General features: G+C 38.9%; 1 long non-coding RNA gene across 1 annotated transcript in view; it reads left to right on the top strand.

The window, feature by feature from the left end:
• The first annotated feature begins 761 nt into the window (after positions 1 to 761).
• The window catches only part of LOC138849247 (uncharacterized), a 57,254-nt gene continuing 43,381 nt past the window's right edge, over positions 762 to 14,634 (top strand). The window contains exons 1-3 of the long non-coding RNA XR_011387754.1: positions 762 to 861; positions 7,627 to 7,744; positions 11,481 to 11,525. This is a non-coding gene — a long non-coding RNA (uncharacterized lncRNA). The remainder of the gene's footprint in view (positions 862 to 7,626; positions 7,745 to 11,480; positions 11,526 to 14,634) is intronic.

Below are 14,634 nucleotides of genomic sequence, written 5' to 3'. Positions count from 1 at the left end.
ATGGGACAAGAACTTTTCAGGGACTGAAATGCTCCCATTCACCAAGGGGATACTTGTTTCCTGATTAAGACATCTGTGCAGCAAAACTGGACATGAAAATTGATTTGGAGGCACAGACTCAACAGTGAAGTATTTGGTTAGTTTTGAAAAGCCCCTCAGCGAGGTCATTTAAACTCTGAAATCCACTCGAGAACACGGTGAGCAGGCTCTATGATGTTGCAGCTACCATGGATAGTTATAACTTTCAAGAATTCCCTGCATTACCGAGAGATGGTTTTTATAAAAGGCTCATTCTTTAGGCGTCTCGAGCAGGTCCTACAATGTTAAGATGAACATTACTAGAGAAAATGCTTTCTGTGTCAACTTCTAAGGAGGACAAAAGCTTTGGGCAGACAGCACTGCCTCTGAGGGAGGAGCGGCCAAGCAGTGCAATCCCGACAGGAAATACCTGATTTCAGTCCATGGAAGGCACTTCTGCAGAGTATGAAATAAGGTCCTATGCCATTTCCTCTCTCATTTCTTAACTCTCTGCTTCCTAGTCTGTAAAATAAAGTGCAGAGTTTCTGAGAAGAGGAAACAAAATAAAGTCACATGGCGAGCACTCAATAATAATATTATGGTTATTTGCCTTGAGAAGCTGGTCATGTTTTTTTGGTGAGAAGGGTGATTGTGAAATTGAAAAAACCATGGTACTTGAAGGGACATGTGGGGAATGTGGGCAGCGTTAAGTATAGACCTGAAATCACTCAGAGGGAAAACATTCTTTCCACTGTGGCACACGGGCAGGAGCGGCCGCTGTGGAGTAATAACAGAAGTCCTGGAAGCAGCAACATTGCCTGGCAGGGAAATGATGACAAGAAGGTGAGTGAGGAATACCTTGAACTTCTAGTAGTGTCTGGGACAGAAAGAACCGGTGACTTACTCTCCAGTATGTGACCTTTTGCTTTTTAATTTTATTTATTTTTCAAATTTATTTGAAAGGCAGAGTGGAGGGAGGGAAGAAGGGAGGAAGGAAAGAGAGTGAGAGAGAGAGATTTTTTTATCCTCTGGTTCACTCCCCAAATACCCCCAGCAGCCCAGGCTGGACCAAATCAGAGCCACGAGCCAGGAATGCGATCTGAGTCTCATGTATGTGGCAGGGACGAAATCACTTGAACGATCACCTGCTGCCTTCCAGGGTGTACATTAACAGGAAACTGGATTTGGAGTGAAGCCGGGATTGATCCCAGGAACTCCAATATGGAATGCAAACATTCCAGGAGGTATGCTAACCACAGTGCAAGATGCCTGACCCAACACAGGGTCTGGAGGGCAGTGTAACATGATGAAATTAATGGTAGATTCTGAACTTCAATAGTTTCAACGCTGCTCATGAGGCCTTGAGCAAGTCATTAAATTGCCGGCAAAGTTCTCTTGTCTGTCAGGAGGAGGCTGCTGTGGATGTCTCCCTCAGGGTCCTGCTGAGTACTTAAATCAGAAATCCAGGTAAAGTGCTCCATCCAGTAAAGACCAACTCAGAAAGAAAACACATCACATTTTAAAACACACTAAAACAAAATCTCGGTTTGGTCAGTACATGCTACTTAAAGTTCTTGAAATATCACACTCCATAAATATGCACAGTTATTATATGCTAATAAAAATGTACAAAATCCTCAAAGAATGCAAAAAAATGAACATTACAAACAAAAAAAAGCAAAGCATCTGGATCTCCCGGACGACAGAATGGATTTTTGTAACTGGATCATTAGTCTTGAGTCTTTTTTTTAAAGATGTATTTATTTATTTGAAAATCAGAGTTAGAGAGAGAGAGGGATAGAAAGAGAGATTGATCTTCCATCTGCTGGTTCATTCCCCATATGGCTGCGATGACCAAGAATGGATGAAGACAAAGCCAGGAGCCAGGAGCAAAGAGCCAGGAGCTGGTGCCCATATGGAATGCCAACATAATGTGGCTGCATTACCTGCTATGCCACAAGGCCGGCCCATGTCCTGAGTTTTGACATGCACACTGCAAATTCATGATAGCATCTACATAATGTGTGTGCTTTCTGTTTTCATTCCAAAGCAATATGTTCATTTTGATTTTGACGTTTGCTATAAAAAACAGCTGATGTCTGTTGACCACATTTAAGATTATTAATTTTCCACTTTTGGAATATTCTTTGTTACAATGTCAGCGAATTCTATCTCTTTCAGAATAAAAATGAGCAGCTTTCCTTCTTAAAATTTGAAATAGAGTGTCATTTATTTCCAGGGAATTAGTGACAAGCTGTTTATGAAAATATCTACCCAAGCCTATTTTTCAATGTTTATTTATTTAGTTTGATCTACTTGAAAGCAGAGCTGTTTGGGTTGGGGGAGAGAGAAAGAGAAAGAGAAAGAGAGAGAGAGAGAAAAACTTCCATCCTTTGGTACACTTTCCATATGCTCACAGCAGCCAGGGCTGGGTCAAGCTGGAGTCAGTAGCCAGGAACTCTATCAAGGTCTCCCATGCGGGTGGTAGGGGTCCAAGCAGTTGAGCTGTCATCTGCTTCCTCCTAGGATGCATGACTATGAACCTGGAATAGAGGCAGAGATGCTGGACTTCAACCAGCGCTCTGATATAGGCATCCCAAGTGGTGACGCATATGCTTTGGTGCAATGCACACCCTTGCACTAGCCTATTTATTGAGATGCTCAACGGCAATGGGTGTATGTATGAGCTGCTCAGAAATGTTTTAATTTGAAAGCTCTGTGCGCTGGGGAGAGGCCACTGGGATAACAATGAGCTATCTGAAGAATGACTTCACTAGGAGCCCGATGCCAAGATCATGGCCATGGGTTTGATTCTCACCACAAAAAGGGGTGAATTGTTCAGGTAATGGATATGTTAATTATTGATTAATACCATGTCTATGGTATAGACATGGATCAAAACATACTATTGCACCCCCCTACATACACAGTTATTACTTGCGAATCAAAAATAAGCACACACACACACACACACGCACACGCACGCACAGCAGACTGTTCCTCACTGTTTACTTGAAGGAAGGTTATAAATGAGAATTTTCCCATACTGAGCTCCTCATGGAACAAATAAACGATGCTGAAATGTTGACACATCAGGGGTGTGTACCAAAATTATAATTTTTTCTGTTTCTGTTTCTAGATTCTTAAATATTGAATTATGGTATTTTCAATGTAAAAATTAATCCTTTGGTTATGAATGACAAAATTGACTTCAAGAGTACAAAGACAACCAGAAAAAGGAATAAGTCAACTAAAAGAGAATTAATACATGAATATGTTAGTGTAATTGGCTTATTTATTTATTTATTTATTGACAGGCAGAGTTAGACAGTGAGAGAGAGAGAGAGAGAGAGAGAGAGAGAGAGAGAGAGAAAAGTCTTCCTTTTCTGTTGGTTCAGCCCCCAAATGGCCACTATGGCAGGCGTGCTGTGCTGATCCGAAGCAAGCAGCCAGGTGCTTCCTCCGGGTCTCCCATGTGGGTGTAGTGGCACCCGTGTGCCCGTGTGCCACAGTGTGCCGTAGTGCCCAAGCACTTGGGCCATCCTCCACTGCCTTCCGGGCCACAGCAGAGAGCTGGACTGGCAGAGGGGCAACAGGGACAGAACTGGTGCCCCGACTGGGACTAGAACCCCGGGGTGCCGGTGCCGCAGGCTGAGGATCAGCCTAGTGAGCCGCAGCGCTGGCTGTAATTGGCTTTTTTAGAAAATCATTTTTAATCATGATACATATCCAAGTGATACACAAATATTTATGAAAATTGTAGGCTCTCCTTTTTTACATTTGTTAACTCTGCTGTCACTGAAATTACTATCCAAAAGGATGCTATAAGCCTTGAGGATATGATGAAACAGTATTTTCTAGTTCACATCATTCTCTCATTCATTAATGACACAATAAATGAAAGTTCATTCCAAGGTTAAATACACAAAAAATACATTCATCAGTATTCTCCGGAAAAAGATGCTTTAAAAAGCATGGGACATGGAATAATATCTGTGCATTAAGAAATGGGAAAGATAAATGCTACCACTGTGAATTGGTGTTGTGACACAGCAGGGGAAGCCACTGTCCAGGATGTTGGCTTTCCATATGAGCACCAGTCCCAGTCCTGGCTGCTCTACTACCAGTCTAGCTTCCCTGGGAAGTCAGCAGAAGGTGATCTGAGTGTTTTGGGCCCATGCTATCCACACAGGAGAACTGATGGAGTTCTGCGCTCCTGGCTTCAGCCTGGTCCAGCCCTAACCATGGTGGCTATGTGGGGAGTGATCCATGGATGGAACATATCTCTCTTTTGTCTTTCTTTCTGTGGCTCTGACTTTCAAATAAATAAATATATTTAAAACATAATACTTAATAAGTTTTAATACATAAATCTTTCAAACTAACTGGAAAGGTAAGAATGAACTTTCTGAAGGTCCTGAAACACTATTCAATGGCAAGAACCAAAGCAACTTATGGCTTCACATGGCCTCTGTTCCAGCAAGACCTATTACTTGCTAACCTTTGAGACTTTGATCAAGTAACATAGTATCCTGCATCTTTATATCCTCACTTCTCAAAAAGTAATAATAATAGAATAATGAAGTAATAATACTTCATTGCTTAGAGATATAAAGTAAATCACCAGGTAGAAAGCGCTTAAAACATTACATGATAGTCAACTCTACTTGACTGTTAGTGATCATTATCTGAGAACAGCCAGATTGTAAATTAGACATTTGTGCTCATGTTTCCCTTGTCTAAACTTGTTTTCTGACATTGTAATTCTGAGACTACAGTTTTGCTTATGGCCTCCTTCCAATGGTATACACATTTGTAAAGATGCAGAGCTGTCTTGGCCGCCAGCTATGACACCTGGCTCTAGTGGTTGAGGAAACAGATGCAACTTTGACGACATGGAATTTTTAAAAGATTTTATGGATTAGATATACAAGAACTACTGACTTCTGAAACAAATTCTGAAAGTTTATATACTTGGGATAAAAATAGCTAAGGATGTTTAAATGTGGACATTTCAGAGGTAATCCTTTTAATTGTGCCCTTCCTATAATGTAACAAAATAAAATATTGAGACTAATTTAATTTTGATAGCCTATATTTCTGTGCTGTTTTAAATATAGCTTAAGCAAAGCTTGTTAAGGACATCTGTGGTGTAATGGAAAGTTGATTGAATTTGGAATTGGAATAATGCTTTCCAAACCATTGTCTGTAGGAAACTGGTCATTCAAGATGTTTCCAAGTGTTCCCTGCAGACCGATTTTTCTTCAGCCAAATAAAGAGAAACATGTTAAATCTGCAAACCTGAGTTCAGAGCTCCATTCTGACATTTAAATGATACCCAAGTTAGAAGAAGTTACAAGTTTTCCAAATTCCAGTTGTGAGAAACCAAAAATGGAATCTCACAAGTTTGTAGAATTTTTTTATAGAATAAGATAATGTATATAAAGCACCCAGTATATATTGATGGACTCAGATTTTAGAATCCACAATGACATAAACTTGAAAATGGACATCATTTTCGTATAATTAAGATTAAAGTTTATAGAGAAAATGTGCATAATAACTAGAAACATTATCTAGCAGACAGGAAGAGTTTTAGCTGCTATTTCAAATTCAGATAAAAGTGGAGAAATTTATGTTCTTAAAGTTTTAGGAATATTGTTTGTTGCAAGGGCATATTTGTCTTTGATACTCTTATTCATATAGTATTTCTATAACATATATTACAAATATTTAAAACAAAAACACAAGGAGAAAGGAAAAACAACAGACTGGTATTTAGATAATATCTACAAAAATATCTAACACTTTGTGATGTTAAACCATGAGTTAAGACTACATTCAGTTGTAAAAATAACTTAAGTGTCTAAAGGTATGAAAAGCTGCTAAATATGGTAGTTGGAAAACGACCATGTGTTTAGAAAAATCTGAAAAGTAGTGACTGAAAAACTACTATTCCTCTTAAAGACCAATGCAGATAACACCATGTATTGGAAAGAGTATAGAACAAGCAGGTGTCTCAAATAGTGCTGATGGGAACCTACAGAGGTACAGCCATTTTGAAAAAGTATTTGGGAGTACACACAGAGGCTAGATGTAGGTACGCCTAATACATAACATATGCATTAGAATCTTAAGAGAAATTTACAATATCCCCAAAGTCATAAATTATTCAAATGGCCATAAACAGTTATAATGGAGCAATAGGTTATGGTTGGCTCATGCAATGGAATATTACGGAGCAAGAGAATGATCAACCTATAATTTCAAGCCATAATGCAAGTGCATCTCAGAAACTTGTGAGTGAAATCCTCTTTACCAAAAATAGTACATCTTGCATGATTTTCTTTATGCATATTATTTGATCAAATATAGAGGCATAATCTATATTTTGAAATATTCTCAAAGTATGAGAGGTTAGAGTATAAATAACTTTAGGAAAGCAATGACTGAAAGAGTAGGCAGAACACCTGTTTTGGAAATGAAATTGATTTCTTCCCTGATCTGCTGAAATGGGTGTGATCCATTCGTAAAAATGTATTAAGCTACAAACAGGCTATGCATACTTTTCTATGTTTATTTTACTTCAGTAAAAAATAAACAGGGGAATTATTATTTTTTAAAGATTTATTTGTTGTATTTGAAAGGTAGAGTTAGAGAGATGGAGAGAGGCAGAGACAGACAGATCAATCCACTGATTCTCTCCCCAAATAGCCACAATTGCCAAGGCTGGGCAAGGCTGAAGCCATGAGTCAGAAGCTTCTTCAGGGTCTCCCAAGTACCTGGACCATTTTCTATTGCTTTCCTAGCCACATTATCAGGAAACTGAATCAGAAGTGGAGCAGGGAGATTCAAACCAGTGCCCAGCTGGGATGTCAGTGTTGTCGGTGGCAGCTTTACCTGCTACACCCCAATGCCAGCCTCAAGAAATTTGTGTTAAATATTCTAGCCTTAGACTGTATTTCCAGCTTCAAAAGTAAAAGTTATTTCTTGGTGTTGTCTGAGACACTCAGTATGATTGGTTTCTGCTTCACAAAAGTTGCTTATGTTTTATTTATTTGAGAGAAAGGGAGAGGGAGACAGGTAGAGGCAGGCAGACAGACACACACAGTGGGGGAGAGAGAGAGAGAGAGAGAGAGAGAGAGCAAGTTCCCATCCACAGTTTCCCTCCCCAAATGCCTGCCAACAAAGAGGCTGGAAGGAGAGCATGAGTGGGACAAAAGCTGGTGCCTGGAACCCAGTCTGGATCTCCCATGTGGGTGGCAGGGATCCTGTCACAGCATTACAGCTGCCCACCCAGGGTGCACATTAGCAGGAAGCTGGAGTCAGGGGCCTGAGCCAGGATGCCCACCTAGGCATTGTGATGTACGACATTGTCATCTTAATGGGTAGGCTGGATGCCTGTCCCAAGATGCTTATTTTTTGTTTCTGTTCAGCATTAATTTTTAAGGTGATATACAAAAATTATACATATTTATAGGGTAGATATTTATGGAGTTATCCTTCAATATGTATATAGATTGTGCATTATTCAAATCAGGGTAAATTTATTTCCTCAAACATTTATATTTTCTTTATGATGGAAACATTCTAAATTTTTTCTTACAGCTCTTCAACATTTATTATACTTATTGTTTGCCTCCTTGTTCACTGGTATATGCTTAACATCTACGATGACCACGAAGACAGTAGCATGAGCTCCATAAATATTTGTTGAATAATGAAGGTAATTATCCAAATATTCTTCTGCATGCATGCATAACTTTAAGGCTATCTCTTGTGCTAAGTAGTAGAGTTGGTAAGGAAATTAAGGTGTCATACTGATGAATGAGAGATTAAAGTTCACCGGATCTAGTATTAGCAGAATTAAAAAAAAAAAACAAAAAAAAACAAAAAACAAACAAACAAACAAAAAACACCACACAAGGTCTTTTTTATCACTTGAAAACCATCTAGCAATTCCAATTCCTTTCTTCATGATTTTCATATTATAGTTTTTGGTTCTGTGTTCAGGAACAAGTTCATTTTGGAGTGACAGATGCTGTCCATCCTTTGAAGTGGGGCAAGATCCTCAGTAGAGTGGTAAGAGAGTGGTCAGTGATTTTTAGAGAGAATGCAAATATAGTTTTGATGCTGTTGGAAATCAGTTCTGAGAAAATTTGTTTGAACAGTTTTTGTAGTCCCAGTCATACTTGTATGAGGATTAGCAGGGTGGCAGCTTGCAGCGGCAGCTACAAGAACTGGCTGGTACCCCAGCTGCTGTTGAGATCCATTTGAAGTCTGGCAGGAAAATCAAAGTCCGGTTCTTTCATCCCCTTTCTTCTGCTGCTTGTTTGCTTTGGAAATTTGCACTACACTCATTAATAAGTGTTAACAAGACCTTTTAAAAGGAACAAGTAGTAAGGAGAAAAATAATAAGAGAGAAGGACGAAGTCAAACAAGAAGGATGAATGGAGTGGAAAGCAAAACAGAAAGGAGTAATTGAAAAACTTTCCAAGTGATTGTACTCGGATAGAGATGTATATGATGACCAGGTTCTTGGCCAAGCCACGGAAATAGCATCTTCCAAAAACCCATCGTTTCCTTTAATGTAATTTTCCCAAGGTGCAAGTTACTGAAAGTGAAGTCACAGAATCATAAATGTAATAAAAAACCGGATTCAGTTACCCAATAGTGGATTCATCCTGACTGGTAGCATCATTGAAATGACTGGAACGATGACCTTCTCATCATTTTTATTTTCTTAAAAATACAAATAACACTGTTATTTGAAGCACTTCATGTTAGTGACTAAAAATTTACAAGCAGTCAAATGTTTGGTTTATTTTATGTGGCTATCGTTGGAATAAACAGTTATTAGAAAACACATGCACTTTTTATTTGGGTTCCACTTAAAATCCTGAATAATGATTCACCAAATATGTTTAAGTGACCTGAATGAGGTTAAATAGTTATGTAAGAATCTAATTTAATTCTAGGACATAGTTCGTGCATTAGGTAATGATTAGGTGAGAACTAAGAAGTTAATTAAGGGGTCGGTGTTGTGGCATAGAGGTTTAAGTTGCCATCTGCAATGTCAGCATCCCATATGGGCACTGGTTCTTATACCAGCTGCTCCACTTCTGCTCCAGCTTCCTGCTCATACAACTGGGAAAGCAGCAGAGGATGGCCCAAGTCCTTGGGCCCCTGCACCGAATTGGGAGAACTGCAGGAAGGTCTAGGCTCCTGGCTTTGGCTTGGCCCAGCCCTGACTACTACAACCATCCAAAGAGTGAACTAGCAGAGGGAAGATCTCTCTCTCTCTCTCTCTCTCTCTCTCTCTGTAACTCTGCCTTTCAAATAAAAAAAATCTTTAAAAGAAGAAGTTAATTTTTTAAAAAATCCTCCTCACTTGCTCATTAATTTAAATAACATTTATTGAACAACTTCCATTTGCCAAGCACATTTAAGGTACTTGGGATAGTGCCAGTCAGCTTTTACTAGGACAGTTTTGCAAAATACCAAGTGGGTTAGTTCTTGCTCACTGGCCTGTGAGCTGACTAAAGCTCTGATTATGGATTTAGATTTGTGTAGAATGTAGAGTCTATCATCTTAGGCATATGCTCAGGGAACAGCAACTGCTTTGGATGTGTTCTTTTCTTGAGAGACAGCTTCCATTTGAAAACGGTACATTGACATTTCTTCTCACATTGTGTTGACCACAGCTGACAGAGCCATGTAAAGTGTACTTTTCCTATGGAGAAGGAACAGCACATATTTACCAAACAGTTTGAAAATATAAAGAAAGTTATGGAAGTATAGTAATAGAAGCTGGCATTATGCCTCTTCAGATTAACCTGCTATGTTGCTGGAATGCTATACAGAGTACTTATTTGAGTCTGGCTTCTATGCTTCTGATCCAGCTGCCTGATGATGTGCCAGCAGTGAATGGTGACCCAAATACATGGGCACTGCCACTCATTGCCGGCGGGGAGGTTGGTGGAATGGAGTTCCTGCCTCCTGGCTGCAGTCTGGCTCAGTCCTAACCTTGTGGCCATTTGGAAAGTGAATCAGTGTATGGATGATCTCTTTCCCTCTCTCTCTCTTACTATACCTTTCAAATAATTAAAAAAAATATGGTAATGAACTAAATATGTATCTAAAATGCATGTATTCAATTTTGTTTACATTATGTGGGGATAAATAATAATAATCAATCAACAGAATAAATACTATATTAATTATCAGAAGATACAAATTTAAATAAAATGGTGAGCATAGCATTCCTCAAAACTGTGAACTTTAAGCCAAGATGTAAGAAAAGGATGCATTTAGCCATGAGAACATTTAGAAGAAAGTCATTTCAGGTGGAGGGGATAGCCTTTGTTCATACCTAAGCTGATAGTGTGCCTGGCATGTCAGAGGAAGAGCAAGGAGCCAAAGTGGCAGCAATGAAGTAGACTAGGCTGTAGAAGCAGTGGATGAGGTTAGAGAGATAATGGGGGTAGGAGTCCCGAGGGATTTGTTAAGTAGGTACTTCAAGGCCATTAGAAGGACTTTAACTTTCATTCTGAGTTAGAGAGCCATTGAGACAGAGAGCTTAGATCCTGAGATAAGCATTCCTTGGAGTCTAATGGTATTTGAAGTCATGGGACAGATGAAATTACTAAGGAGCTAGTGTGCATCCTAAGGAGTGAAGGCTGCATACAGAGCCATACGGTACACAATATTCCTGCAAAATTAGTTTCCCTTCTTCCTTCCTTCCTTCTTCCCTTCCTTTTATCCTTCCTTCCTTTTTTCCTTCCTTCCTTTTTTCCTTCCTTCCTTTTTTCCTTCCTTCCTTCCTTCCCTCCCTCCCTCCCTCCTTCTCTCTTCTCTTCTCTTCTCTTCTCTTCTCTTCTCTTCTCTTCCCTCCCCTCCCCTCCCCTCCCCTCCCCTCCCCTCCTCTCCTCTCCTCTTCTCCTCTTTTCTTTTCTTTTCTTTTCTTTTCTTTTCTTTTCTTTTCTTTGAAAGTCAGAGTAATACAGAGAGAGGAGAGGCAGAGAGAGAGAGAGATCTTCTGTCCGCTGGTTCACTCCCCAATTGGCCACAACAGCCAGAGATGTGCCAATCTGAATCCAGGAACCAGGAGCTTCTTTTGGGTCTCCCATTCAGGTGCAGGGGCCCAAGGACTTGGGCCATCCATCCCCTATTGCTTTTCAACACCATAGCAGAGAGCTGGATGGGAAGTGGAGCAGACAGGATTCAAACTGGTGCCTATATGGGATGTTTACACTGCAGGTGGCAGCAGAACCCGCTACACACAGAGCTGGCCCCAGAATTATTATTATTTTATTAATTTGATTATAAAAGTTTCCTTTTATGGAATGTGGCTTAATCGTAATAGGCAAATTATATAAAACACTCAAAATAATAGTTACTACCATGAAAATAAATAATAGAATACTTTGGTTTTTTGAACATTGCTTTATTGTGCTTCACAGACATTGTACTTCTTACAAGTTGAACACTGTGGGCTCTTGTTTCTTGTAAGTATATTGGCATCATTCTTTCCAATAAATAGCATGTGATCACTTCCTTTCTCTGTGTCATATTGTGATCATACAAAATTTAAAATTTTTCCATTTTTATTTTATTTCTTATGGTGATGTCTGATCAGACATCTTTGGTGTTATTTTGCAACTCTTTTGGTGTACTGTAAATTTTGGGCATATATGATAGTGAAGTCAACCCATGAATGTTGTGTATGCTCTAATTGCTCAACTAAATACCTATTCCTCTTTCTCTTTCCCTCTCCTTGTGCCTCCCTTTTCCTGAGACAAAACAATATTGAAATTATATTGATTATCAACACAACAATGGCCTCTAAGTGAGAGGCAGAATAATATTTTAAGTCAAAAGCACAGTTAATTAATTAGCAATTTAATTAGGAAAGCATGTCAAAAGCTGAGATAGTCCCCTCACAACAAATCATGAGATAAATTTTGAGTGTAAAGAAAAAGTTCTGAAAGGAAATTAAAAGTGTTCCTCCAGTGAACACAAGAATATGGTAGGAGCAAGTTTTAATAGCATGGATAGAACATCACACCTGACACACAATTTCCTAAAGCCAAAGCCTAAACCAGAATCATGCCATAACTCTTCTTCAATTCCTTGAAAGCTGAGAGAGGTAAGGAAGCTGTAGAAGAAAATGTTAAAGCTAGTTGAGGTTGATTCATGAGGATTAAGAAAAGAACCCATCTCTATTACATAAAAGTACAAGGTGAAGTTTCAAATGCTAATGCAGAAGCTACAGTTATCCAGAGCTAGCTCTGCTAATTAAGGAAGGTGATCACACCAAACAACAGACTTTAAGTGTAGATAGAACTATCTGGTACTGGAAGATGATGCCAGCTAGAACTTTTCCGGTGAGAGAAGACAAGTCAATGCCTGGCTTCAAAGTTTCAGAGGACAGGCTTGATTCTATTTTTAGGGTTTAAGGCAGCTGGTGAGTTCACATTACACTGAATGTTCATTTATCATTTGGAAATTCTTAAGGCCTTTGAGAATATACAAAATCTACACAGACATTGCATTACAATTACAATTGGGACAAAATCTGGAAGACAGCACGTCTGCTTTTTTTTTTTTTTTTTTTTTTTTTTTTTTTTTGACAGGCAGAGTTAGCCAGTGAGAGAGAGACAGAGAGAAAGGTCTTCCTTCCATTGGTTCACCCCCAAAATTGCCACCATGGCCGGCATGCAGTGCCGATCCAAAGCCAGGAGCCAGGAGCTTCTTCCTGGTCTCCCATGTGGGTGCAGGGCCCAAGAACCTGGGCCATCCTCCACTGCCCTCCTGGGCCACAGCAGAGAGCTGGACTAGAAGAGGAGCAACCGGGACAGAATCCAGCGCCCCAACCGGGACTAGAATCCAGAGTACCGGCACCTCAGGTGGAGGATTAGCCAAGTGAGCCATGGCGCTGTCCTGACAGCATGTCTGTTTACCACACGGATTACCAATATTTCAAGCTTACTTCTTAGAAAAAAAGATTATTTTCAAAATACTGTTGTTCATTGATGATTCACCTCATCATCAATGAGCTCTCATGGAAATCTGCAATGAGATTAAAGTTTTCATAAAACACAAAATCCATTAGGCAGCTCATGGTCAAACTAATGTTTACCTTCAAGTCTTTTTTACAAAATACATTTTATAAAGCTGTATCTGTCATAGACAGTGATTCTGCTGGTGGATCTGGGCAACATAGATTAAAAATATTTTGGAAAGAATTCACCATTTCAGATGCTTCTAAGAATATTCATGACTGATGGAAAAAGTTCAAAACATCAACATGAACAGCAGTTTGGAGTAAGTTGATTTCAATCATTATGTATGAGGTGCTCAAGTCTTTGATGGAAGAAGTAAACATGTTGTGGAAACTGAAAAAGAACTAGAATTAGGAGAGGGGTTTAATGATGTGACTGGATTTCTACAGTCTTGTGATAAAATTTTAGGATGACTTGAATCTTAGGGATGAGAAACAAAAGTGATTTCTTGAAATGGACTCTATTCCTGGTGAAGATGCTATGAACATCCTTAAAACAACAAGAAACGATTTAGAATATTACATAAAATTAGTCGATAAAGCAGCAACAGAGTTTGAAAGGACTGGCTTCCATTTTCAGATGAGTTCTACCGCGGGTAAAATGTTATTAAATAGCATTGCACACTACAGGAAATCTTGAGATAGGAAGAGTTCATCAATATGGTGAACTTCTTTGTCTTATTTTAAGAAACCACAAGGCATCTCCATCTGCAGAAAATTCTCTTCTGACTAGTCAGCAGCCACTGACATTAAGACAAGCCCCTCTACCAGCACAAAGATTACAACTCTCAGAAGGATAAAATGATCATTAGCATGTTTTAGCAAAAGCATATTTCAAACTTAAGAAATTTACATTATAGACATGATGCTATTGCTCATGTATTAATTAGCAATAATTGTAAATATAACTTTTATATGTACTGAGAAGTTGACAAAATTATATGATTCTATGTTGGTATTTGCATTATTGTGGTGGCCCAGAACTTAAGCCACAATATATTTTTTTATTTTTTACTTTTTAAAAGAAGAATTTTAACAGCTTTATTATATTTCATTTTTTTAAAAAAGATTTATTTATTTATTTGAAAGAAGAGTTACACAGAGAAAGGGAAAGACACACAGGTAGAACCTCCATCCACTGGTTCACTTCCCAAATGGCTGTGCTGGCTATAGGTGAGCTAGTCTGAAGCCAGGAGCCAGGAGCTTCCTCTGGGTCTCCCACATGGGTGCAGGGGCCCAAGTCCTTGGATTGTCCTCCATTGCTTTCCCATTAACTTGGCTGCATGAGACTGCAGTCAGGAACTTGGACTTGTCCTGTGAACAATAGTGTTATCTCAAACTTTCAAAGCAGAGGGGAAATCTAAATATCTGTGAATTTAGAGATATCTATACCAGTTTTATCAAAAGTTACAAAGTGCCATAAAAATGTATGAAATAAATATCTATCTTTAAAAATGTTAAGTTTTGAGTTTTTTTTTTCATTTAGTAAGGAGTTCTTTTCATTTTGTAAGTTAAAAAACAAAACTGTTCTAATCTATATCTCATACTTAAAA

Source organism: Oryctolagus cuniculus, chromosome 4 (genome assembly GCF_964237555.1).
Source record: "Oryctolagus cuniculus chromosome 4, mOryCun1.1, whole genome shotgun sequence".
Classification (NCBI taxonomy): Eukaryota; Metazoa; Chordata; class Mammalia; order Lagomorpha; family Leporidae; genus Oryctolagus; species Oryctolagus cuniculus.
Note: the sequence above shows the minus strand (reverse complement) of the source record. Positions and strands in the feature narration are given on the sequence as shown.